Raw genomic sequence first — 27,744 nt, forward strand, 5'->3', positions numbered from 1 at the left:
TAATTTTTTCAGTTATTCTTTATTGAATTTTATGCAGGAAAACATGTTAGCATGTGTGTGTGTTTTAAGAATTGGAAGTTTCATGACATTTGTGGGCTGTCTCCCTCAATGACTTACTCTACAATCAAAAAACAAGCTCCCTCTTATTGAATGTCTGTATATGACAAGCCTAGCATCCAGAATTTTACTAATGTTAGCCAACTTAGTCCCAGAGGTCGGCATCATCCTCTCCCTGTTATAGATGAGACCAAGAGGCTCAAAGTAGGTGAGTAATCTACCCAATGTCACCCAGCAAATAAGAAGCCGAGCTGGATCAAGTCTCAGTTCTGTTGGACCCTAGAACCCTGGGTTTTCAGCACTGTTCTCTCTGGACCTCTTCCTTCCCCAGCCGACCCCTCGGGTCCCATCCTTGGTCCTGATCTGCCTGCTGGCCCCCTCATTCCCCATCACGGAGAGAGGAGGAAGATTCTGCTTGGTATTATCTACACACGTTCTGAGCCAGGTGCCTCTGTTCTCTGAGCAGTCTCGAAGCCCAGCACAGTTGGGAAAGAAGATCTGAAAGACTCTTAGTCAAGCCCAGAAAATCCTCAAAGAATGGGAGGCAGTAAGCACGCAGCCAGGGCTGGATCCTAAAGTCGCCTAGAGAATCAGAGGTGGGACACAGCTATCTTGTCTGCGGCATGAGGACAGGAGCCGAGGCCACCATGGGGACACAGGGGACTTCTGAGGAGAAACGTTCAGATTGTTGCATAAGCTGCACTGTGCTCTAGGGTCAAGGTAAGTCAGATGTTCAAATAAGCCAGTGATGGCAGAAGAAAGAGGGGTGGTGTTACGTAATACATGTCAGCAATGAAAACTAGATAAATACACCACCAGAAATGCGATACTGATCTCATTGGGAGGGCAGAACATTTTGTCTTGCCAAAGGTTCTGAGGTCAGCTGTTGGCTGATAAGCAAAGCAGTTTATAAGCTTTTCTGCTCAGATGATATTTTGAAAAGTTTGGACCGGTCTGTGGTTGGATCAGGATGCTGAGTTTAACGATGCTGACTGTTGTTGTTATCTTCATTTCTAATGGTAAAAATTCTTGAAAGTCTGAAATGATACCCCATAGGCAAATGTTTCCCAAACTGTTGTGTGCATACAGATCACCCAGGGGCCTCATTAAAATGCAGATTCTGATTCCTCGGGTCCAGCCTGGGGCCTGAGATTCTGCACAGCTACCAGGCCCTGAGGGAGTACAGATGCTGCTGGTCCACGGACCACACTTTGAGTAGCGAGGCAGACACCGCTACCTTTAAATGACCTCTAAGATTCACGGAGGGTCACTTTGTGGATTTGTCTGTGGTTCTGGCAGAAAGAGCCTGAGGCGGGGATCAGGACATGAGAGTCCAAATCTCGGTCTGTCCTTTGTTGGTAATGCGGCCTTTGGAAAATAGGCTCCTGGAGTCTTCGTTTCCTTACCTGTAAGGTAGAGAAAATAAATAAGTATCCCATAGAGCTACTGGGAGGATTAAATGGAATAACACGTGCGAAGACACGCAGCACATTTGTACACGTATTGGAGCCTGAAATTATTCTCAAGGCGAGCCCTCACCTCAAGTCCCCTCAGGGCACCGCTGGAGGCCACAGGCTAGAGCCCAAGGATGCCCGAGTTTTCTTATTTCTCCTAGGTGGGGCGTTGACTCAACGTTTGAGAGTTTGGAAAAGCAGTTTCTTTTCCAGCAGTGGTTCTTGTCCCTACCCCAGCCCCGAGCCCGTTGTTCTTATCTCTCCTTCCTCTCTCTTTGTCCCCTCCCTCCTCTCCTGTGCTGTCACCGGCTCCCCACATGGTTGCCCCTAGTTTCCTGCCCCGGAGGTTCTGTTCGGAGCTCTGCCTGACTGTCAGGGAGGGGCTTTTCCAAGCCTCGCCTGCTGCACGGCCCCCTCCAGCATCTAGAACTGGGACCCCCCAACCCAGCCCAGCAGAGAGGCAGACGCTGCTGCCCCGACCCTCACCTCAGACTGTCTGTGCACACAGCTGCTCTCACTGGCAGCCGGCTGCCTCTAGACCTGGCTCATTTACATAAAGTACAAGCTCCGCCCCTCGGAAGGCTGTGTGTTGTCCAGGAGGCTGCATGGTTTGCTGATAGAGGATCAGGCTTTCAGTGTCAGCCCTGATGACACCAAAAGCATGAGCAACAAAAGAAAACAGAGAAATTGGACTTCCTCAAGATGGAAAACTTTCATGCATCAAAGGACATTATCAAGAAAGAAAAGACAGCCCACAGAACGGGGGAGATGATTTGCAAAGCATGCATCTGAAAAGGTTCTAGTACCCAAAATACAGAAAGAGCTTTCACAATGTAACCCAAAGAAAAGACAAACAACGCAATTAGAAGATGCGCCAGGGATCTGAATGGGTAATTCTCCGAAGCAGGTAACCAAAGGGCGGACAAGCACAAGAAGAGATGCTCAATGGCGTCAGGGATCAGGGGAATGCGAGTCAAAACCACAATGAGATACCACTTCACACTCACTAGGATGAACGTAAGGACTTTAAAAAAGGAAAACAGCAAGTGCTGGCGTGGATGTGGAGAAAGTGGAACCCTTGTGCACTGCAGGGGGGAATCTAAAATGCTCCAGCAACGGTGGAAAAAGTTTGGGGATCCTCAAAATGTTACACCTAGCATTAGCATATGACCCAGCAATGCTACTCCTGGGTGTATACTCCAAATAATTGAAGCAAGCATTCAAACAAATTCTTGTACATGAATGTTCTTGGAAGCACTGTTCTCAGCAGCCAAAAAGGAGAAACAACCCAAAGTCCATCAATGGATAGATGGATAAACAAATTGTGGTATATCCATACAATGGGATATTAGCCATAAAAAGGAGCGAAATTCTGTCACGTGCTACAGCGTGGATAAAGCTAGAAGACACTATGCTAAGTGAAACAAGCCAGTCATGAAAGGACAGATATGATTCTATTTACGTGAAATATCCAGGCGAGGCAACCCCATGGTGAGAGAACACAGATTGACGGTTCCCAGGAACGAGGGGAGCAGGGAATCGAGAATAAATGCTTTCTGGGTAGGAGGTTTTACTTTGAGGTGATGAAGATTTTTGGAACTAGAAAGAGATGGTACTTGCACAACACTGTGAATGTAGTAAATACCGCTGAATTGTACACTTTAAATAAAGCAGTCAACTTTGTATTATGTGACTTTCACCTCAATGGAATAAAAAAAGTGTAAGAAGGACGGAAAGATACTAATAAAAGTTCTTTTTCCATTTAAAAAAAAAAACGCGGAGAGTGTCTAACTGTGTGACTTTGGACAAGCGCCCTGTTTCTTGGAGCCCATGTTCTTTATTCCGTAAAATGAGAATGCTCTTTCTTGTCCTCACTGAACTACTTTGACCATTGGATGCAAATGCATCTAATATCAGACAATAACAAGAAATATTTTTAATAAGAAGATAAAAATATGTCAAATGTATGTTTTATGTCAGTCTGAAGTCAGCCCTATACGTTTCCTCTTTCTTTCTCTCATAAAATCTGTTTTACTCACTGCCTCATATATAGTCACTTAATGACACCCTCCTTGACATTTGTCCTTTGAGTAACCATCCCCAACTCTAAATCTTAGCTCTTTATCATCAGTCCCATGCAGGGAGAGATCATATCCATGTCCACCCCTCCAAGCTTCTCGGTGCCTGGCCCAGCACCATCCATGTAACACTGATGGCAGCTGCCATTTTGAGGTGCTTCTGGTGAGCTGGCTCCTAGGCTGAGCACGCTGTCCACACAGTGTATTAGTAACTTCTTGCACCAGCTCTGTGAGGTGGGCCTTACCATGCCGAGTTTACAGATGAGAAGGCAGGTGCAGAAGGTGAGTGGCTTCTCTAAGGTCACCCAGCTGGGCAGTGATAGAGCTGGAATCTGTGCAAAGATCTGGTCCAATCCAGAGCCAGAGAGCTCAGTCCCCAGACCACAGCACAAGGACTTTTAGAAGACTTGGTGGGTTGAGTATGGTCTGTTTCCACGATCGGGTGTTAGCTTGGAGAGGATCTCGGCAAGAGGAACCTGTGGGCTGACGTGAGAAGGCACGCATCTGACGGTCGAAAGACCTGCGTCCTTGTCCAAGCTTCGCCATCTTTCTCCCTGGGCCTCAATTTCCCTCTCCGCTCAGTGGGAGGCTGGATTGGTCCCTCTATTGCTGTGATGCTGTGGGTGCCTGTAAGAGACTCATTGTACAACAACATGAACTTCAAGCTGGCCTCGTTTTTCTTGGAGCTCATCATTTTTTTTTCAAGAGGAAACCATAGAGAATCATTTCGCTATTTGAGAAATGACCCCTCTCTCATGTGGTCACTTAACTGATTGTCAGATAAGACATACGACAAGATCCTCCTGACTCGCAGAGGCAAGGTCTTCACAGTGTGTCCTCCTCTGCGCTCCACCTGGCACCCCTGAGGTGGGTGTAGGGGACTGAGTCATCAGCTGCCCAGGACCCCTCGGGGGGAGACTCGTCGCTTGGCTCTCAGCTGAATCCCTCCCCAGGAATTGCCCTTGGTTGAAGGGATATGCCTCCCCTAAGGTCACACGGCCATCTCCAGGCTGCCTGCATCCAACTACTGGCCTATGTGGGGGCGCAAAGCCAAGCCCCCAGGCCAACTCAGCTCACCCCCGCAGGGCCTTCCAGCCCGGTTCCCAAGGGGTCAGCCGAGACCTTCAGGGTGACTGTCTTGCAGTCCAGAACCTCCCTCTGCCCTGTCCTGTTTCTTCCTCCCCCTGGGTGGATGGGGCCACCCCTCAGTGCACCTTCTGCACCCAAATCTCTTCCTCAGAGTTTGTCTCCTGGGGAGCCCGAGCTAGGACAGTGATGTTATGGTTGTTTCTGTTTTCAGGTGAGAAACAGAGGCCAAGAAGTGATGTGACTTGTACCAAGTCACAGCTAGTAAGTACTCTGTCCCCGAAGGCAGGGCTGCCTCCTAGTTTAGGGGGCGGTGGGTGTTGTGGTCTACCCCTTATCTACCTACCCTCCCCAAACAGTGCAAGCTCCCTCCTCATGGGTGCACAGCTCCGCCTGTAGCGCACTTCATGCCTTCTTCTTCAGAATATACACTGGCACTACCCGTTTATGGGACTGTCCCCCAACTGGGAGCTCGTTCTACACAGAAGCTAACCCGTGTCCCGGCACATCTGGGTCAGCATCCCAGCACCTTCCTGTGATGCAGGGCCACCACGACCTGAGTCTGGAGCCTCTGCAGCATCATCTCTGCCTTAGTCCCTGCACTCCTCATTTCCCCACGCTGCGTGACTCCCACTGATGCATCCCACAGCACGTACTTACTGAGCCCCAGTCACAGGTCCACGTGCAGAGGACGCACATGCGTATTGAGTAGAACTGGGTCTCATTGTGGAGCGGCTGGAGGCGGAGGAATAGGCAGACCCATGAAAAGACAATTGCCCCCAACATGGTGACTTCCATGGTCAGAGCAGGCACGGGGTGCTGGGGAAACATAAAGGGGACCCCTCACTCCATATTGTGGGCCATTCCTGCCCTCATAGAACTTATATTCCAGTGGTGGAGCCCACTTACAAACAAGTAGGTCAAAAAAAAAATCACAGAATACACCAAAGGGTACAATCTGAGAATACGCCAGAAGGGAGGTAGGGCAGGAACATGGCGCTGAGCTATGACCCTTGGGCTGAGTGGGCAGCACTCTCTCCGGCCTCCGTGCTTTTGCATCCGCTGTTCCTTCCAGCTGTAACACTCTTCGCCCTCTGACTGGTGAGCTCCTACTTACTTCTCAGGATCCAGTCAAAGTCATTTCCTGCGTCGGTCCTTCTCTGACTGCGTCTAGCTCTCTTCTCTGGGCTGTCCTTCATCTCGTTCGAAGGAACCTCTGCGTTAGAGGCCTGGTCACAGGGCTCTGCATCTGCCTGTTTCGTTCTCTCTGATCATCTCCATTTTCCCAGCACTTGATGGTGACCTGTGGCCCAAATCTGGCTTTCTGCCTGTTTTTGCAAATAAACTCTTCCTGGAAGAAGTCACACCCATTTGTTTCCTTATTGTTTTGTCTGCTATAAAGGCAGGGTTCATAGCTGTGTCAGTGACCCCACGGCCCGCAAAGCCTAAAATATTTACTCTCTGGCCCTCTATAGAAATAGTTTGCCAACCCCTGCCCCAGCACACTGCAAATGTTCAATTGTTTTAACCAGCTCTCCATGCGATTCTGATGCTGAGCACAGTTGGGGAACTATTAGGTTAGCTCTTTGACCTGGATCATGGGAGATGAGCCTTTGGAGCTTCAGTTTCCTTGTTTGTAGGATGGGGTTGATAATCCAGATTTCAGAGGATGAAGCGAGGATGCGCGTCTAAAGGGCTTAGAGTATTACAGGGAAAGTCGTCATAACAGCGGCAACATTTAGCGTGTTTCTCTACCAGGCACCTCGCCTCAGGCTTCATCTAGATAATCTCACTGAATGCTCCCGCCAATCCTGCATCAGGCACTAAGGACCTCATTTTACAGATGAAGACATGGAGGTGCAGGGGCCCGGGGGCATTGCCTAGGTCCATCCCACGCTAGGATCCCACTCCCATCTCCCACGGGAGGCGCACACCTGGGTCCACAGGAGAAGGTGAGACTGAGCAATAAGTACAATCCACGGGAAAGTCAGGGTACCGAGTTCCTGGACCGCTGTTTCTCCTTCCTGGTAAGACTGAAAAGCAGAGAGCAGGATCCTCTGTTTCTGCCGTTTTGGAGAAAATTCTCCTATGATTTCTAGCCAATAAGGGACATCTTTATAGGGAAGACCAAACAGAGTCTTGCAGCAAGACCCAATGACAGAAGAAAACACAAGTAATAAATAAAGAATGAAGTATCCTAAACATACAGAAAATGCACTTGGCGTGAATGTGCGTACAACCGAAGGAACTTTCACACCCCCATGGAATCAGAAAACAGATCAAGAAACAAATCAGGACCAGCACCGCCAGAAGCTTCCCTGTGACGTCACTCCCACTGACTACTTCGCGACATTATCCAACACCCACTTCCCAGACCATCACCATAGATGGGTTTGTCCTGTTTGTGGACTTTAGGTAACTGGAAGCACGCAGCAGGTGCTCTTGTGTCTGGCTTCCTTCGCTCCATGTTACGTCTGTGAGCTTCGTCCCTGCTGATACGTGTAGCAGCGGTGGCTGTGTCCTCAGTGCTGTGTCATACTCCACGGTGGGAAGATTCCACAGTTAATGTACCCATTCAGTCTGCAGTGGATGGGTTTAGGGGATTTCCAGCAAGGAACAGGATTTCTACAGGGATTCTAGCACAGGTCTGGGGTGAACAATATCTAGGAGCAGAATCTCGGGTCAAAGGGCGTGCATGTGGTCAGCTTTTGTAGATGTTGCCAAATGGTTCCAGAGAGCGGTTGCAATTCCACCTGCAGGGACCAAGAGGTCGAGCCACTCCACTCTCTGACCCTTGGTGGCTTTGTCTTTCAGGTTTTAGCTGTGCTGGAGCGGGTAGCAGAATTTTTTGACATCAGCATTGACACCGTTATGGGACTAGACATCACGGTTCACAGGTCATTGAAGACCAGAAAACAGAGGGGAGAGGCGGTCGGCAAAGGCAGGCAGCGAGGCACCGAACAGTTAGAGATCCTGAGGTCAGCTGGAGCATCATTATTTCCATTCACAGATGAAGAGAGCAAGGCCCAGAGAGCGGAAGTGCCTTGCCTAAGGCCACATGGCTAGTAGGAGAGAGGAACTGGCTTTGAGCAGATTTGCCTGACTTCTAAGTCCCAGCTGTCCCAGGCCAGACACTCAGCTCCTTTCTTCTATTTCTGGGCACCCTGATGCCTACTGCCCCTGAGTTCCCCTGCGTGCCTTTAAGATCTGGGCTCCGGGCCTCAGTTTTCTGAACAAAAATATCAGTAAAAGCAAGTGGATGGAATGTGGTTTTCTGTTTTGTTCCTATTCTGATCTGCAGATGAGGAGATTGAGGCTCAGAGAGGTGAAGCGACTCCCCCAGGGTCACGCAGCTAACAGGTGACTGCGCGGACTCCTGGCCCCATTAACTGTTCACGGCCCACCTCGCTGCTTCTGTGGCTTCCAGGGCAGTGCTGGCAAAAGGGGAAGACGGATTTCTGTTTTATTCCCTTGCCACGAAATGGTGCTGTCTTATGCCATAAGGTGAGAGCTCTTTCCAAATGGGGTGTGTGTGTGTGCGCACACGTCCGCACACACACTCACACAGGCACACAGAAAGGGCTTTATTAATGACCTTTCTTGAGAATGACTAGTGTAAGCTTTGAAGAATAAAAATACTCATTGCCCAGGGTGCCATCTGAGATTCCTGGATTGCGAAGAAATGTGTTTAGTCCCAGGTCCTGCATATGGACCAAGAAATAAGGTCCGGCAAAGGGACCAGGCTTCTGATGGGCACATTCATCCATCAAACATTCACAGAACACCCAATATTCCCCAGGTGTTGAGCTGGGTGCTGGGCATGAAGATGAGCCAGACGTAGTCCAGGTCTTCACAGAGATTTCGCGAGACTAACGTCAACACAGGTGCTGACCATTCTGTGTGAGAAGTACTCTGAGTGTGTCTACTCAAAGAGGATGCTCCACGAAGACAGGGGCCCTGGCTCTCCTGTCCACCACCAGTCCCCTCATACCTGGTATAGTCCCACGCACATAGTAAGTCCTCGTAAACATGCTACCTGGTGAGCATGAGGGCGGGACTGACTTTACTTAGGGAATCAGGGAGATAGAAGTTAGCTAATGTAAGAAGCTGGGTACCCACGCATTTCCTCATTCATTCGTTCATTCTTCAGTCCCTCAGGTGTTAACTGAGCCATTTGCTCTTGTGATGCTCATAGTATGGCAGGAAGGGAGGATGCGACACAACTTGAACATGCTGCACAAGGGTCAGAGTGGTGTGGGGCCCAGGGAAGGAAGGGCCCAGCAGTGCAAAGGAGGATGTGAGGCTTTCCAGAGCTGGCCTTTAAGGGAAAATGGAAGTTTCCAGAGTCTCGAAGGGAATAGTGTGAGGATGTCAGCGAGAATGTGGGGCCATTAAAAGGGAGCTTCCCAAACGCTGAAGACCCCGATCTTGGTAAAACTGGCAACATATCACAATACGACCGTGTGTATGAACACGCCTTACAAACTGTCAAGCACCCTGTGAGTGACGGATGAGAAGGCTAAGCATAGTAATAGTCACTTGAATGTCTGCACATGACGCTCTACAAATCCCTGGGAGGGCTGGCTTTGGGTGGACACATCGCCACTCTTGACAGCGCAGCGTTGTGTAGAGCTTGCTGTTGGTCAACAAAGCTCCCAGCTATTGCGCTTGAGAGATGGGGCCCTAGAGACTCTGTGGTCATCGGATTTTGTATTCACTCACTCTTTTATTCATATATATGTAGCAGTGGGTCTCTTTCTTCATAAGAACTCTTACATGTAACCTCCATATATAAACCAACCAAAGTGCAGTTACTTCGGTGGAAAGAAGAAGGGGGAATCTGTCCAGGACCCCTTCCCCATCACCTACCTGGAGACCCAGTGCAACCTCCACGGTGCTTCAGGACTTCCAAGGAACATAGATGGAACACTTCACCTGGAATGTGGAAAGTAAGCTGCCAAGAGGGCCAGTGACTTGTCCATTAGCTGAACAGAAATCCCAGCTTCCAGTCACCTACAACAAGGATCTTTCCAGGACAGCACCCAGGAAATCCAGCCTCAAACAGGCACGGAGAGCTGAGCTACGAGCCTTCAACCCTGCTCCGGTTCTGTAATAATCACATAAGCCTGGGAAACGTGTTTGCCTCTCTGAGTCTCAGTTTCCTCATCTGTAAAACGGGAGCATACCGAGAGGACTCAAGGAAACAATGTGTCAAGCATGGAAGCCGTGGCTGGCGCAGAGTGGGTCTTTGATAAATGCTTGTTTCCTTCTTCCTCATTGTGCCAAATGTCTTATTAGAGATATTTTCCACTTGACCCTGAAGTTTCAGACTTGTCAAAAAATAATTAGTCACAAGCGTCTCTGTGGCCACAGAGCACATTCTCCTTTCTCAAATCATCAACTCTTTAAAAAGAGTCACCCTTTTAAATGGACCAGAATGGCTCTGTGGCTGCTGTCCTTCCATCTCAGCCTCCTGACTCTATGAAGGGTGGGTTTCTGGATGCTCGGAGCAACCTGGGACAACAAGAATAACCAGAAGGCCCAGGGACAAACTGCAGAAATTTTCCCAGCACACCCCTTGCCCCTTTGGTTAGGACTGCATCCTGGAAGGAAAACACTGCGCCTGGACAACAATACGTTGCCTTTTTCCTGGCAAAGAACTGGTGTGGGAGTGGAAAATTTTAGGGACTCTGATTTAGCAGTTTGGTTTCGTCGTATTCACGACCCACCATGGAGAACTACAAACCCCGGTCTGAACGCAGGGAGTCAGAGCGAGATTAGAGCAATGGTTTCCGGAGAAAACAGAGATCACCTGCTAAGGATGCAGATTCGGACTCACCCCAGAGGCCCAGTGGCAGGGCCTGAGGACCAGGAGGAAGGCCATGCTGAATTCAGAGTCAGGCTGCTGGGTGAGATGGGGAAGGGCAGAGGTGTCACCAGGGAGCGGGTGCCTTGTCTGCAGCCATCAAGAGGCCTGACCAGTCCTCAGAGGAGGCACCTCCCAACCCGCGGCCCAGGGGACGCTCCCTGTGGGGTGATGCCAAGCTGAGTCTTGAAGGGCGAGGAGGAGCTGGCAGGCGAAGAAGGGTGAGCATGTGACGAGGGTGGGCAGAGTGTTCTGGGAAGAGGAGGAGAAGGGTGGAGGCGGGAAGCCCCGAGGCCCGGCACTGCTCCGTGTGTGTGTGTGTGTGTGTGTGTGTGTGTGTGTGTGGTGGGTGTGGTGAGATGGGGCTGGAGATGGAGGGGGTGGTTGGATGACGGGGAGTCTTGGAAGCTCTGCTGGGAGCTGATCCTTGACTCTGTGGGTTTGGGGAGCCATTGGACGGCTGTAATAGGAACGTGATAATATTTCAGAATGGATAACCTTGAGAGAGTGGAGAAGGTGCCTAGAGAGGCAAACCAGGGCCAGGGCAGTGGCTGAGGGTGTGTCAGCAAGTCTGTGAGAGTGGAGTGGGGAGCTCTGCCCTCCCAGGGGCGGTGGAAATGGGGCCATGGGGCTGGGCAAGAGTGGGGATTCATTCGATGCGGTGGAACGAGGTAGGCATGGGGCAGACCCTCAGATCTCTGATGGGGGAGCTGGAGCTGCTCACCTCTGACAGAGAGAGAAGGCGAGAGCGAGCGCGGGGCAGTGTGTCCCGCCTGGCCTCCTGAGCCCCTGGTGACTTGGATGCAAACGCTGAAATTAAATTCCCGGAAGCTTGCTTTGAGGCTTTTCGTCTCTGGAAGGCGGAATAAATTGCATTCCGTGTTGCAGGGTCCGTGATTCAAGCTTTGTGGAGAAACATCAGAGTTGACCCTCAGAGACCATCCTAGTGGAAGAACCGAGGAGTGGGTGTTCATCTGTTGGGATGTTGAATCCTGTCTGACTAGCACCCAAGTCGTCTCTGCCATTTCATTTGCTGTGACGTGGGCTCGCTACTTAATCTCCCCTCCTGTTTCTTCATCTGTAAGATGGAGAGGCTCCCCGAAATCTGCAGGATGGTCACAAAGATTAGATAGGATGGTAAACGCAACAGGTTGAAGACCATAGTAGGCTCCTCTGAGCTCAGAGATATTTCTTCTTCTGATTAGTCATCGAGGAGGGTATTCGATTTCTAGCCCATCCCCTCTCCCCTTTCGGGGAACCCAGAGAGAGAAGAGAGTGACTTTTCAAGGCCAAACAGCCACTTGGCAGAAGAGAGAGGCTGCTGTCTCAGGTCGTCCTGCTCCGGGTCCTGAGGGCCCCCCACTCAACTTGTGGCCCCTTGAGTCCCCTTCTCAGTGGCAGTTTCCTTCTTCCGGATCTCAAGGGTCTGAAGGGCTCCAGAGCAGCCCATTGAGAAGTGGAAAATCCCCAAGTGGCTTCCGCAATCTGGTTCCTTTGTGGCATTTCAGAGAAAGTGGATGCAAGCCAACAACATACGCAAGTGGCCCGACCAACGGGCTGATAAGACGAGTGCAAAGTTTGGTTTTCGGAGGCCCTGCTGCAAATGTGGCCGGTCAACAAAATTGAAAAATAGTTTTGACTGCTTGTTGTCTCTACACATTAACAGCCACTTCAACACATGCTCCCTCGTTAGCTAACAAGCCTCAGGGGTCACATTTGGATTCAGCCAGTATATATAACCAGTGTTTCTTGAGCACCTACTCTGAGCAGATGGTGCGCTCGGTACTTTCCCATCCTTGTCCTCACGGAGGCCTCCCCACCTCCGCATGGGTGGGCTGATGGCCATTTTGCAGGTGAGGAAGAAGAGTTTCAGAATAGTCTCAGAGTTGAAAGAGTGGCATGACCACTCGTTCCCCATAGTGGAAAGCCAGCAGTGTCGGCTCCGTGTCAGGTGTCCTTTCCACCACAGTAAACCCCCCGTCACGAGAGAACTGATTGGCTGTTCAAGCTGTGTTGATTTTCCCCAGCTCGGCAATCCCTTCCATCAACACAGCTCCTCTGTGGTCATTTCCTTGGTAGACGCCGTACCCATTTAGTTGACTTGTGGTCAGTCTGGTTGTGCCTGTGTGGGTGTAGAAATCCTTCCAGCTTCTGGGAGACCTGATGGAAGTCGAGAGTGACAACGTGAGTCTGGGGCCAAAACTTCCCATGACCCCCGTCTGAACTTTCAGGGATGTGCCAGTTGGCTTCTCTTGAAGGGGAAGAGAGGAAGAAAGAGTCAAGATGAACCAGGATGTATGATGATGAGTCTTTAGCAGATGCCAAGTCCTGTGGGGGCATGAATGTTCAGCAGATTGAGTGGGACCAAGCTGGGTTAGGATCCCACATCTGGCACCTTCTAAGTGAGTGAGCTCTGATGTCAGTGTTGGCTTAGTGTCTCCAAGTTTCCATTTCTTCGTCTAAGAATGGAGCTGCTAACAGAAGCTTTTAGGGACTGTGGTGAGAGTTAAAAATAACAGCTCTATTGGAAATTATATTCACACTGAGCTCTCGACCCTTAGACACTAGGCTCAGGGCTGCATGGTTAAAAGTGTGGCTTCCTGAGCCAGGTGCCTGGGGTCAAGTCCAGGCAGTGACCTTGAAGCAGTTCACTGAATTTAAGTCTCAGGGTCCTAATCTGAAGATACAGCAGCAACAGCACCCACTTCATAGGTCATTAGGAGAACTATATCTACACAAAACTCAGCTCTTAGCCTCAGAGTGGAAGCTGAGAAAGTTGGTTGAAGGAGGTACAATATGGAGTGGCCCAGAATTTTAAGACAAAGACCAAGTCCTGGTCACCAAAACATCAAAGTCAGGCAGATCTGGGTCCATTTCTGTGCACCGTGTTCCTGTGAGAGCAAGAAGGATCAGTACAGGAGAAAGTGCTTCATAAATTGCCAATTGTCTTCAAATACAAAGGTAAGGGCGGAGCCCACGATTGTGGTCATTGTCACGCTTGTTCTGTCCTGGAGGGCTGGGTCCATGTCTTCTGGCTTCTAAGACCATCCTGGCATATAAGAGAAACCACGTCACCCCCAGGGCCTGGCCCAGTAGGTGGTACCTGGATGGGGTTCCCTGAGTGTTTGCTGAGTTGCTTGAGTGTCTGCCTCGGGGAACCGACTCCCTAAGACTCTGGGCCCCCACCCACCCACTTGCCGCGGAGTGCAACTCCATCACATTTTAGCTACCGCTGCTGGGCCAATGATGTGGGCATGTGGACGGTACTCTGCCAATTCTAGCGCCTCACTGATGTTTGCTAAACTGATCATCTGCCGAGGGAATCCCAAATGGCATCTACCCTTTCCTGGGAAGGAAAAGAAATGGTTATCTGTTTGTAATATTCTTCACCTAGCATTTTTAATACACAGCTTTCCACGTTTAGAAAAAGAAATGGAAATTAAACCATCACCGGGAAATTTTCTTTTCCTCCTCTCTAAATTTCCGCATTTGCACAATGTCCTTCAATTAAACTTGAAATCAAATCACGTTCCCCTTGAGTGGTCATTTTAATATCTGCAAGTTTCCTGGGAGGGAAGATTAGAAGGAGCGATTGACTCTGCCAGGCTTCTCCTGCCTCCACAGAGATGCTCTTGAAGGGCATATACCTTCCGGTTATGGGGCCTGGAGCACTGCATGGGCCACACTCGGTCCCTCTCCTGTGCCCTCCTCCCGGGAGCTCTAACCCCGACACAGTCTCTCTCTCTAAATATTTTAACTGACACAGCTGATGGTTCCTAGAGGGTATCTAGGGGCCTTTGGTATCTATTCTTGTTCCATGCCATCCCTTCTGCCAGGAACAGTCTCTCCCACACGTCCACCCATGCTCTGTCGCGACTTTGAGCCAGGTGCTTCTTGTCTTCTCTCCCCAGGATCCATCCTCCGTTCTCTGATCAGAGCATCTCGATTTTCCAACAGGGTACCACCTCGCCAGTATGCTCAGCCCCTGCAGCTCCCGCTGCCCTCAGCATAAAAGCTGAAGTCCTTTGATGGTTTCTCCGGTGCTGCATGCTCTCCGCGCCCCACCCTCCCCTGACGTGCCCTTCTCCCCATCGCTCAGTGGGGTCAAGCTATGGGATATCTGGTGCCCCTCAAAGCTGTCAGGCCTTTTCTTGCCTCACGGCCCCAGAGATGGCTCTTCTCACGGCTGTTTTCCTTTGTACCCCAGTGACTCTCTTGGCTGGGTCCTCAGCATCTTCAGCTTCTGCACAATGTTGTCGCCTCTCCCGGGGACCATCCTCAACAACCCTTTTTAATGTAGCACCCTGCCCCCATTCCTCGGGTTATTTTTCTCCCTATCATTTGTACATACTGCATCTACCCCACCTGTGTTTTCCTCATTTGCAAGCTCACCCAGGGCAGGGAGTTCTGTCCTTTCTGTCCTGTGCAGCTTCCTCTCTCAGAGCAGGGCTCGACTCCCAGTGTGGTCCTTAATGAATGTTCTGGAATGAATGCAGTTTGGAAAAGGCTGATGTGTTCCCCTTCCCTGTTCCTCTGATTCCAGAGATGGGCAGACATCCCAAGCCTGCCCAGGCAGCGTCTTCTACCCCTCTGAAGCAGGGACTGGCCCAGGGAGGCACAAGACTCAGGCCACACCAGCGAGAGTCAGCCCAAGAACAACTGGGAAAGGGGTTCTTTTCTTCCCTGGAGTTGCTGAACTGGTAAAGTGTGGGCCGCCAGCTGCAGGAGGCCATTTTACCAATACTTAGAGAAATGCACCCAAGGAGGAAGCTTGGTGAGAGCAAAGCAAAGCCAAGAGATGGAAAGAAACTTGCCTCAGGGCCTTTGAACAGACTCTTCTGTCTGCTCACTCACCTGTACCTGAATCTCCACCTCTGATGCATGTTTACTTGGGCCAATGAAATCCTCTTTTGTTTAAGCCAAGGTGAGTGGGGCTTAAGCCCCGTGCAAAAGAAAGAGCTGTGACTAGTGTCATTTAAAATGCTCCCGCTCCAGGGGAGCACTCCTGTGCCTCCGGGAAGACCAGGTGTTCGTTCTTATGTCTCTTGGCCTGCAGGTTACGTATATCCCCTTGACAGCATTCAGCACTGCGTCTTCACGTATCACCGGCCTATCTGGGCTCCCAGCACCTCAGGCGTTCCTTGAGCCCAGGATCACCTATGAGTCATCTTTAGACATTCCGCACCGAAAACAAAGTCAGACGCAGAAATAAATATTCGTGGAGTCAGGAGCTGAATGAATGAAATCAGCTCATCCCGTTCTCCTGGGTAAGTTTCCTGTAGGTGTTCGTGTATTTTCAGACATTTCTGACCCAAACCCCTTTCTTGGCAGCCCTTCCTTGGGGCTCAGCTGACGTCTCCCACACTGAGGTCTTTCTGAGCGTGTGTGACTTGAAGAGCCGATGCAGACCGAGCTGAGCTGGCGGCTTTATTCTCTGCCACGTGCCAGTTCACGTCATTTAGGCAAGTGGCGTTTCCAACAGGTGGAGTTCAGCAAGCTCAGTGCTGCAGTGAATTAGAAATTCCTTTTGATTAAAAAATACCTTTTATTTCCAACTCATAGAGTCAAAGAGTGAGTTTATGTTTTTAATAAGCTGTTCCATATTCTGAATTGGATTTCATTTCTCAAAGTGGAGTGAAAGGAAAACTGGAGGGGGGGAGAATAATTTATTAATATTTGTCCACATGGCCAAAGCGTTCATTCGTGAACTGTGTTCGGAGCGGGGAGGTGGGAGCGAGCGTGGATGTTGTTTGATGGTTCAGGGGTTGCTTCCAGCCCCTAAATCTTAGATCAGTGAGCTAACAGGGCGATGGGAGAGGCTGTCTCGTTTCGAACAACAGAACGATGGGCAGCTCCTGGCTTGGAAGCCACCTGTTTCTGTCCATCTTCCCATGGCTCCGTGTGCAAATGGTCCCAGTCACTGGCATCTCAGTTCCCAGCGGGCCTAGCAGGGGCCTAAGAATAGCAACAGCCTCCGGTGGAACTTGAATTAATTCATGCCATTAGCAGATCTCAGAGGGAAAACATCCTCCGCTCCACGTTGGATTATTCCTCTACGGGAAAGAAGAAATAAACACCATCACCTACCCGTTCCCCCATGGGGAGGGAGCGGCCCCCGCCCTCCGCACTCACCTGCCCTGTGCCTAGCAGGTCCAAAGCACTGTTTCTAAGACTCCCAGCACAGACGGCAGGACAGGGGATGGTGCAAGAGCTCCAGGACCCCTGCCCTGGGGATCTGGGGACCCGCTCCCAGTTTCCGCTCTGCCGCCCAGTTTGCGTGTTCTTGGGAAAGCCATGAGACCTCTTGACTCTGGTCAGGGGGAACGGCCCTGGTGGGGGACCTCTAAGACTCCTCCCGATGTCAGCATCCCCCGTGGGATTTCTTGGCATCATAATTGACCCATATAAAAATAAGGGTCTATGTTTATCCGCAACAGAGAGAGAGAATAGATCCTGAATGAGATAAACTTGCAGTGAGAGGAGCTGGCCCGGCCAGCCTGCCTCGGAGAGCACCTGTGACCTGTTCAACTATCAAGGCAGTGAGCTCTGGCCTGGGTATGTCCTCAGTCCCAGGGATTGTGGCCTGACTTGTCCCCAACAACTCCCGGACCTGCTAACCTAATTAGGTCCCTAGCAGCCATCAGTCTCCGGCTGCAAGCCCTTCTTGGGCGCTATGGTTGAAGGCTGGGGTTCCAGCTTTTAGACTTGGTTTACCAGTGCCTTCCCTGGCTGGCCGCAGCCTGCCTCCAACCTTGCTTCCTTTCTAGCCACATCTCCCACGTCCCTCTCCTGCACGTGGCATGCCTACTCAGGCTTTTGTACTTAAACACACTGGTCTCTTGGCTTGGGTCACCATTTCTCCTCTTCGTTGGTCAACAAACTCTTACTCATCCTGCAAAAGCCAGTTCAAATATTCCCTTCTCTAGGATGTCCTTTCTGACCTCTCCGGGCACACTGAGTATACTCAGCATATATTTTCACAGTACCTTGTACCAATTGCCACCTGCCTTTCCTCGCTTGCCTCCTCTCTGCACCTCTTCCCATCTCCAAATAGCCCCTAATCTCCCCGACGAATATTTATTGAAAAGAGCTTGGCACTGAGATGTAGAGAGACTCTGCAACAATTGGTCCCCACTCCGAGACCAACAAGCAAAGAGACAGTGACAGCACAGTGTGGCCAGGTGAAAGGTGGAGGAAAGCACCAGAATTGGTGGGAACACAGAGCGCCCGAGTTGTCCATCTGTGGATGTGTGTTTAATCATCATCAGGCTTCCTACTAGACTGTGAGCTCCTTGTGGGTCCAGCTAATCCTCTCAGCCCGCAGCTCTCCTTAGCCGGGGGAGAACGCTGAAAGGCTTGTCCCTTCAGGATGAAGGTGCTCAAGAACCCACAGAGCAGCGCAGGCAGTCAGAGAGGACGGTTTCTCTCAATAAGTATAGGACCACTTCTAATTCAGTTACAAGAGATCCTGTTTTTTTTTTTTTTAATAGATCTTATTTTCTTTTTAGAGCAGTTTTAGGTTCACAATAAAATTGAGAGGGAGGTACAGAGATTTCCCATATACCCCCTGCCCCAACCCATGCATAGCTTCCCCCGTTATCAGCATCACTCACCAGAGTGGTACAATTTTTACCAAGGATGAACCTATGTTGACCCATCGTAGTCACCCAAAGTCCATAGTTCCTCCTAGAGTTCACTCTTGGTGTTGCACATTCTACAGGTGCGGACAAATGCATAATGACATATACCCATCACTATAATGTTTTCGCTGCCCTAAAAATTCTCTGTGCTCTGTCCACCTTAGAGTCTTAGCTTTTGGGATTTCCTCCACCCGAATATTCTCTCACTTAGTTGACTAACACCTGTTCATCTTTTGGATTTCATCTCAGACTTCCGTCTTGCAGAGAAACTTTCTCTGTCTTTCTGGACCCTGACACAGTTTTTTGCACAGCATCTGTAGAATTATTCCAGTTGGTCATAGACACTTATTTGTACAATTGGTTGATTAGTGTCATGCTCCCTCCCTATGGGACAGGGGTCGTGTCTGTTTCATTGTTGTTGTTTCTCCACTGTGTCTATCCCAGCGCTTATGGCAGAACCTGGCACATAGTAGGTCTTCCTCAGTATTTACTGTGCCATGAATGAATGGGAAGGTGAGCTTTGGGTTTGGGCCATGGGCTTCCTGCTCTTGTCTTCTGCGTGGGCAGTGGCAGTTTCCCACAGGTCCTCTCTGCTGAGGCACAGAGGTCTGGCATGAGCTGCTGATGGTGAGCCAAATTCCTTCAACTTCCTGACCAATACTTGCACAGCAGACAATGCAGGTGAGAGCGGGGTAGGGTTGAGGTACGGACAGGATGGGAGTTTCACGCTAATTTCCACCTTTCTTAAGGAGATGCGTCCCTGAAACCCCATGCACACAGCTTAGAGTCAAATCATTTGTATCCACACAGTCTAAATGTATACAGAGAAATAATGCATATATGCATGTTTGTGTAATTTATTTCTGCTAACTAGATGTGGAGAGTATTTGCATCTACTGAAAATATATAAATTATTTGTTTCCTTAAATTATAGATGGCATAAATATAACCAGCACACATAAATTGTGAGTGCATGTTATTCATATATAATCCCGTCTGCTGGCGTTTGTCAGCCATATGCTGTGTGCCAAGCTCTGTGCTAAGCACTCTGCCTTCATTATTTCATTTAATCTCCATCGCTATCCCACAGAGCAGATATGATGCAGTCGTTTCCAACTTGCCTTTTTTTAAACAGAATCTTTTTTTAGAAAGTACAATATTTTATGGAAACTCCAATATTTAGAACAGATGAAAGTTTGGCTATGTGGTTGTAGCTGACCTGGTGACCTTTTCAGCTTTCCTACCTCCCTCGGCAAACCACCGCCTCCCCGCCATGTGAAAGGAGCAGATACAAGAGGACAAGATTCTCAGGTTGAGAAGGTCGTCATTTGCCAGCTGCGTGATTTGGGGTAAGTCGCTTAAATTTCTGAGTCCCAGTTTTCTCACTTCTAACATCTCCAAAAAGTTAATTATGAAATTAAATGAGATAATGAATTTTTTTTAAAAAACCCCAAAACTTCCTAACTGTGCCTGGCACAGAGTAGATGCTAAATCCTTATGATCTGAATTTGATTCTGTCTTAGGCTGGGTTTGTCGGAAGCAGACCCCGGAGTGATTCAAGTGAACGTGGTATGTTAGGAAAGTGCTTGCGGCAAACATTGGCATGGTTGTGGGGAAGTGGGTCCGGGGAGGGGAGGAGGCCAAGCAAGACTGTGATGTCAGGCAAAGGCCCACAGAGGGCCACTTAAGCTCAACCCTGCAGGGGGGTGCTGGGGACAGTGCAGGTCATAGTGAAAAGCTGTCCTGCCCAGGGGCCAGGGGAGCCCGGGGATTGATTCCCGCACCCATCCACTTAAGGCTGCTCCCAGGGACTTTGATCTCTGCACAGACCAGCAAATTGGGCTCCAGTTGCCTCAGGGCAGCCCTCCAAGGAAATGATGGAGGGACCCAGGTGCTGTTGGGGGTGACGACACGCTGGGAGCCAGGTGCCTTGAAATGGTAAAGTTTCCCTGCGGGGATGTGGGCGGAGCCCCAACAGTGTCTGCTACAAAATCCTAATATGTGCTGATCTGCGAGAGACCCTGGCACAGTTTGGAAGCGAGCTTTATTCGTCCTTCGTGCCTTTGCTGGACTACATCAAAGGGCAAGGTACAACCAGCCCCTGTCCCACAGGCTCTCCTCTGGGCGTCTGACGCTTCCTTCTCAGAGAGGCCCTCCTGGCAACGAGATAGAAGACCTTGTTTTCCCACAGCCCAGAGTCCCAGCCCTTGGGCACTGGGGATATACCTGCTGTAGCTTAGAACCAGGAGGGAGCACATTTTGAAAGCAGGTGTTTCCAGAGGACAGTGACAGAGCCGCACTTGGGAGCTATGCACATGGAGACCAGACTTTCCCGAGGGCCCCCTCCATGAGCGGGGGAGAACGAGGCTCGGTCCTTTGAGCCTCAGGCCAGCTCTACGAGGCATCTTGCTCTTCTCATTCCCGTTTTCCACATGGAGACCCTGAGGCTCAGAGAGGTTGTATAACTTCCCTGAGGTCTCAGAGCTGGCCCAAGCCAGAATAGGAATTCCAGGACTAATCTTTTGGACTTCAGGTCACCACCTTGCCCTTCAATTAACCTAAGAGATATGGGAGCTGGGAGGGAAAACTCTGACATTGCTGACAGGAAGGAGACCATATGGATATGACCCAATCTGGAGAATGCGCTGAGATCTGAGCTCTCTAGGAGCCGCCCCTGGACCTTGGCCAGCTGTCCAAAATGGAAGCAAACGAGACTTCAAGGAGGGGTCGTCTCTCTTGTCCACTGAATTAACCTATATCAACTTATTTCCCACTCGATTTCAAGCTGCAGTATAGAAGCTCTAATTAACACTTAGAAGCAAGGATGTGTCCAAGGGGAATGTTCCAAGAACTTGTACACATAAGCTTGTCCTCCAAACCCATCCCTAATACTAATTAGCCCCACAAATTCTGCAAGGGGCCTGCCTGCTAATTGAGAACCTGGTGACGAGCTCTGTCTGTCTCTGGCCTCAGAGATCAAGGACACGCATGTCTTCATCTCCACTGTTAGCGTCAGGCCAGTGGCCTAAGGGGACCACGCAATCGTCTGTGGTGCCCCCTCGCCCGGCGGATCAAGTCCAAGCTCTTCACAAAGCATCTGTGCCCCCTCTGTTCCCCCACATTCAACTCTGACATGATGGGGTTAGTTCTGGGGCCACTGAGACACCACATATGGGCGACACTAGGAAGTGCCCTTGACCTCATGCCCTACTACACTGACGTCAGATGGAAATATATATTCAGGATCCTTGTGCCAAGAGATGAGAGGACTTCACAACCTCATCTCATGGGTGGTCATAAGAACTGAGTCAAAGCGTATAACACACTTGGAAGAGTGCCCGGCACATAGGAAGCATGAGAAGAAAGTAACATTAGCCCTTGGTGTTGGGAGCTCCCCACCTCTGCCTGTGATTTCATCTCCACTGATCTTCCTGTGGGGAGCGTACCTATGTCTACACACCAGGGCAGGCTCAGAGGCAAAGCTCCCAGACCATAGCAGTGCCCTCCTCAGTAGTCTCCTCTGTCATCTCTCACCTCTCCTATAATCCATTCTCAGCCTGTAGACATTGCAATGTCTTTAAAACATGAATCTAAGAATGTCACTCCTAGTACTTGGGTTTTATCTCAGGTTCTTGTCTATAAGACCTACCTAGACTAACCTTTCTCTCCCATCTCATTTCTACCTACTCTGTCCTTGGTTCGGGCTTCTGCAGTGACCTGTGCTCCTTGCTGATGCTGGAACACATGAGCATGCTGCTGCCTCAGGGCCTTTGCACCTGCCTCCCACACCCCCCTAGAACCTTCTTCACTCAGTTCTTTCAGTCCTCTGTGAAAGCTTACTTCATGAGAGAGGTCAACTGACATGTGTTCATAAGAGAGGACAGGGTGACAAGGAGATTCAAAACCATGGCTTAAAATAACAGCTGAAGAGCAAGGGCAGTTTAACTCAGGGAACTGACAGCTAAGGGTGGGGGGACAGGATCGAAATTAGAAATGTCACGCTTCTTAGGGGCTGTTATGTGGAAAAAGGAGCAATTTGCTCTGTGAGGCTACTGGGAAAACCAGGATGAAGGACGAGAAACCACAGGGAGACACAGCTTTCGGCTGAGGCTTGGGAGCACCCTCCCCAGTGGGGACCGTCCAGAGCTGGCTGGCAGCCACGGGAGACGTACATGTGGTGGCTAAAGGACCGCTAGGCGCGAGAGTTCAGCCATTTCAAAGGGGAAGTCATGGTGGTGTCGAATTTGGAAAACTTCCGAACTGAAGCTCCAGGGTTTCCTGCCTCAGTCCCCGGTGCTGTGTCGCTAGAAGTCTCTGGTGGACAGATCAACAACCCTGGGAGGGGGCAAGCTCATGGGCCCAGGGCAAGACATTTCGTCTTCTCAGACTGCTGAGACTTGGTGAGTGTGTGACTGCAGGCACTTTTCTTCTCTAAGACACACAGCCCGTCTACACTCGCCAAACTGGAGTAGAAATACTCGATGCAGGGTTTGTCAGAACGTCTCATGAGACAGAACATCTTGGATGTGGGGCCCTGAGTTGACCCTAGCCCCTCTCTGCCACGGGCTCCGGTGACACTTTGTGCGTAGGTCTATCCTGGCAACTGGCACAAGGTATTGAATGATGTCCTGACTCCTCCAAAACATAAGCGTCTTATGTGTAGAGCGCAGGTCTTACTTATTTCTGCATCCCCAGCCGGGTTACGTGTGTGTGTGTGTCTGCATCTTGAATAAGCAAGAGGTGTGAATGATGATCAAGACGCAGCTTTCAAGTGTCAGACCATTGAGGTTACTGTCCCCTGACCTTGTGGGCGACTCCGGTGGGCTCGTCAGCTTTCTGCTCGCAGAGAATAGCAGACGTTCCTGCGTCACTGTAAATCTTGGTTTAGAAATCCCTTGTAATCCTAGTCCCATCTAATTATTACAACTCTCAACCGCCTTCACGTCAGATCTTCTCCCTTCCTATACCCGGGGTCAGCTTCGGGATGAAGTCTGTGGTGGCCAAGGGGAGTGTGGCTGCCTTCTTCTCCATTTCTCTGCCTGGCCCGGCCTCTCCTTTCTGCTTCCACAGCCAGTTTCGGTTGCATGAGAGGAAACAGAAGTAGACAGAAAAGTCCCTAGAATTGTCCTTGTCACAGACGGGCTTTGTCCCTTTAGGGCCTGGCTGTTGCTTAACGCTGACTGTTTCTGTAAGTTGTCCAGAAGGCTCTCCTTGGCCCTCTCGGGCACCCCTCTGACCCAGGCCACGTGTCTCTGTCCTAAGGTGGCCTCTGCATCCCCTCCCCCAGCCGCCTGCTGTTCACCTGCAGCTTCTTGGGCCCGCGCCTTCCCACCCCTCCATGAGAAGGATTTAAGACTGTTCTAAGATGTCCACTCCAGCTCATGTTTTGCAGAGTCGCTGTCTGGTCAAAGGGCACGTTCGTGCCTGCTTTGCTCCTACGTGATCAGACCTATTCCAGTAGAGCAGTGCACCCGTGGCCCTCCACCAGAGCCCTCGGTCACCTTCTCTAATTGTGTAGACAGAAGTCAGACCTAGTTTATCTTGCCCCGGCTACCCATAGCACAGAGCAGCTCCTCTCCAGTCCCCTGGAAGCCCCCCTCTCTGGCGTCGGGGGTGGAAGGTGGCATCCAGCCCAGGTCAGAAGGACATGACCTCTTGCGGACTCAGGTCACTCCTGCCAAAGAGGTTTCCTCCCCAATCTCTTCTTATCTTCTTTCTTCCCTTGATCCTTCCAACTGAGGAATTCGAGGGGCAGTAGGACAGGCTTGTCTTCATTCCTCTTGCAAATTGTGTGTTTGCATGTCTTCCTGTGGGCCTTTCCCATGCTCGCTTCCGTGTCCTGAATCCCATTGTAATATCCTCCTGAGGGTATAACCTGCTGTGTGCTAGGTGCTGGGTAACGAACAGGGCTGCAAAGGGGAAGGAGGCAAAGCTTATGCTTTAGAATTGCACCTAGTCTGGGGGGAAAGAGAGAGGGAGAGAGAGAGAAAGAGCGAGAGAGAGAGGGAGAGAGGCAGCATTCTTTCAGCCAATGTCTCTGAGTGTCCACAAGATGTCAAGCATGATGCTAGGTTCCCTAAAGGAAGAGAGAATAGACATGGTCCCTGACATTAGGGATGACATCTGTGGGACCAGAGAGAGTGCAGGGGAGAGTAGTAAAGCTGAGGTCCGAGAGGTAGGGGGTGGGGAGCAGATCACTTATGCCCCTACAAGTGATCGTAAGGACTTTGGCTTTCGCTCTGGCAGGCAGCTGTTGGAGGGTTTGAACGTGTAATGTCATCTGATTTATATTTCAAAAGGGTCACTCTGGCTGCTGTGCTGTAGGGGCACAGGGCAGAAGCAGAGGGACCAGTTGGTGGCTATCGAAATGATGCAGAGGGGCGGTGTGTGTGATGGAGACGGTGAGAAGTGGCTAGGTTCAGGATAGATCTGAAGGTAGAGCCAATATTTGCTGGTAAATTTGATGTGAAGGGTGACTTCTGGGCTTTGGGGTGAGGTCCAAAAAGAATAAAATTACCATTAAGTGACGGGGGGGACAACTGTTGGAGGAGAAAGTTGGGAGAGGGGCTGGAAATCAGGAATCTGGGGACAAGTAAAGTTTGAGATGTCGATTAGGCATCCCAGTGGAGGTGTCTGAGTTGAGGATAGAGGTCAGATCTCTTTACAGTAAAACTTGAGGAGTCATCAAGGAATGGATGGCATTTAAGCCGTAAGTCTGGAGCTACCGACCTAGCTGAGGCATGTAGAAAGAGACGAGCTCCGAGGAGTAAGCCGCGGGGCACTCCCATGTTTGTTGGTGGTCGTCATGGGGAAGGATTGCAAAGGAGAAGCAGAGGTCAGTGGGGGAGCAGGACAGCCAAGGGTGGTGCTGTGGTCTGAATGTTTGTGCCCCGCCCCCCACCAAATTCATATGTTGAAATCCTAACTCCCAAAGTTAATGGTTGAAGGAGATGGGGCCTTTGGAGGTACTCGGGTCACGAGCGTGAAGTCCTCATGAATGGGGTCAGTGCCCTTGTGAAAGAGGCCCCAGAAATCCCTAGTCCCTTCCACCATGTGAGGACACAGTGAGAAGGTGCTGGCAGCTGTGAGCCAGGAAGAGGGCCCTGACCCAACACGACCGTGCTGGCGTCTTGATCTTGGACTTTACAGCTTCCAGAACTGTGAGAAATAAATTTCCGTTGTTTGTAAGCTACCCAGTCTGTCGTATTTTGTCACAGCAGCCCAAAGGGACTAAGACAAGTGGTGTCCTAGAAGCCAACTGGAGAAAGGGTTTCACCAAGTGGGCAGCGGCTCACTTATCAAATGCAGTTGATACACTAAAATACAACATGACCGAGGAATGGCCGTTAGGTACAGCAACGTGCAGGCCATTGGTGTCCTTGATAACGATTCTTTTAGTGGACTGGTAAGGATGACATTCTGACAGATTTGAGTTAAACAGAGAATGGGCAAAAGATGAATATAGACAATTCTTTCTAAGAGGGAGAAGGGAACATGTGGTGAAAGGAGACTATATGACAGATCGAATACAATAGATGTACTTACCTGCTGCTTAAAATGATCTCATAGAAAGAGAAGAGTTGATGATACAAGAGAGAAAGATGAGAATGCAGGAAAGGGATGGGATGGAGAAGGAGGAAAGCCTTAGAAAGGAATATAGACAATGAATCAGCAGTAATAGGGAGAAGAGCAGGTGCAAAGGGGGAGGGGAGGTGGGAGTGCGTGAAATTTCTCTTCTAATTGCTTCATTTTTCTCAGCAAGGTAGCAAACTGATGGTAAGAATGGAGAGGACTTTTGGAAGTGTGAGGAGAGAGGGGTAGACGTCATCTAGGAAAGTGGGAGGCTGGATTGAGGCAGGAAGAGTAGCCGGGTTCCTGGGCGGCCATGAAGGCTCACCTGAGGTTGATGGTCATTAACAGAGAATCAGCTTTGCTTTGGGTTTCCCTCCAGTGAAAGATAGTTGCTTGGGTTCAGGAGGAGAGTGGGAGTGATGAGGCTTTAACCAGGATCGGGTTTTTTCCAGGTAAGTACAACGACAGGAAAAAAGGGTTGAGGAGATAAAGGTGCATGAAAGAGATGATTGGAAGTCTACACTAGGCTGGAGGGTAGTGGGGCATGAGCGGGGTCTGGGACAATAAACACATGATAGGATCAATGGCTTATAGGTTGTGTTGAGGCCAAAGAATTGTTGGAATTAGCGTATTAAAGCGAGTGGACTGGGAGTAAACGAAGTGGTGGTCCAAGCAGGGTGTGTGAGGGTGGGATTCTGATGGGCTGCAGTCAGAGGTCATGGCAGCATCTAGGAGTCTGCAGCTGAGGTGGGAGCGGAAGTCACGTTTGGAGGCCATGGCCATTGCCCAGGGAGGGGTGATGGTGGCTTGGACTGGAATGGTGAAGTAGGGGGAGGAACATGCCTATGTCACCTGCGTTCCACTCCTGGTCCCAACATTTACCAGCTATGCAATCTCGGGCAAAGTATCTCCAAATGCACTGTGAGTTAGTAATAGCACCTGCCTCACGCCCTTGTGATAAGGATTAAATGAGTTTCTACAGGTAAAGCGTACGGTGGAGAGTAGAATGTCAATAACTGTTAGTATTGTGTAACGCCTTGGACCCCCCCCCCAGAGAGTTCATATCCTAAGAACCACTGGGAGCCACTGAAGGGTATTAAGCAAGAAAATGGCACCATAGATGCAGGTTTTTAAAAAATTATTCCACTCACTGTAGGGAGAACGTTTTTTCTGGAATTTCAAATAACATTAAATAAACGCTTGACATTTGGTATTTACGAAGTGGAGCAAGCATTGTAAAACGCATAGAAACCAAGTCCTACAGGAGGGTGAAGGTGCTCCTGGCCATGGGACTCAGGGCCTTTCAAGATTGGCCCCTTTTCCTGGGAGCTGAACCTCTGGCCACTGCCCCTGCTCAGCTTCGTGTGCAAAATTCCCCGAGCTGGACCCCCTAACTTGGCTCACAGGGTCCCTTTCTTTAGGGCTGTGTTCCCCAGCCTCCCATCTCAATCCTTTCATTGGCCATATTCCTTGTTATCCTTCTAAAGTCAGTCACAGCCCATCTGCGAAGATTTCTGTAGTGTCCTTTGTGATTCTCAGTGGCCCGCTTCGTTAGCACCTAGGAATGGGTTAAGGGATTCTTGTATTTATAGAGGAATGTGTCATAAGATCTAAATTAAGATTTTTTTTTTTTTTTTTGGTGATAAAGCTGAACTTTAAAACTCACTAGCCACTTTGCTTTCTAGACGTGGAGGAGTCGCGTGGCCATCTCGTGTAGGGAAGGACCCATTGGCCGGCTCTTTTTGGTGCCCATGCTCAACAGCCTTTCGGAGACAATGGGGGGAAGGAGCACAAGGACCTTCTGCGAGGCCAGCCTTCAAGACTCTGGCTTCTTTCTGTCTCTAGGACATTGAGGACAGTCAGTGGGACAATGACGGAGCCCCTCTGTCTGGAAGCCACTTTCATTTTCCCCACAGAGCCCCGAGGCCCTGATTCTCAGGTTTAATGATTTTTTCCCTCTGATGAGTAAAGTTGGAAATAATGAATTGTGA

The 27,744-nt window shown here is 50.1% G+C and overlaps 2 long non-coding RNA genes across 2 annotated transcripts; one reads left to right on the plus strand and one right to left on the minus strand.

Annotated features, from left to right (window-relative positions):
- LOC106780995 (uncharacterized) lies at positions 1-10,853 on the minus strand. The gene is made up of 3 exons (XR_011421449.1): positions 10,515-10,853; positions 9,545-9,610; positions 1-1,463 (listed from the first exon to the last, which is right to left on the minus strand). It is a non-coding gene; the product is annotated as an uncharacterized lncRNA (long non-coding RNA).
- LOC102150557 (uncharacterized) lies at positions 10,390-27,744 on the plus strand. Its single transcript, XR_290866.4, has 6 exons — positions 10,390-10,762; positions 11,430-13,502; positions 15,085-15,465; positions 15,598-15,808; positions 19,417-19,530; positions 27,439-27,744. It is a non-coding gene; the product is annotated as an uncharacterized lncRNA (long non-coding RNA).

This window comes from Equus caballus, chromosome 9, assembly GCF_041296265.1.
Source record: "Equus caballus isolate H_3958 breed thoroughbred chromosome 9, TB-T2T, whole genome shotgun sequence".
In the NCBI taxonomy this organism is placed as follows: domain Eukaryota; kingdom Metazoa; phylum Chordata; class Mammalia; order Perissodactyla; family Equidae; genus Equus; species Equus caballus.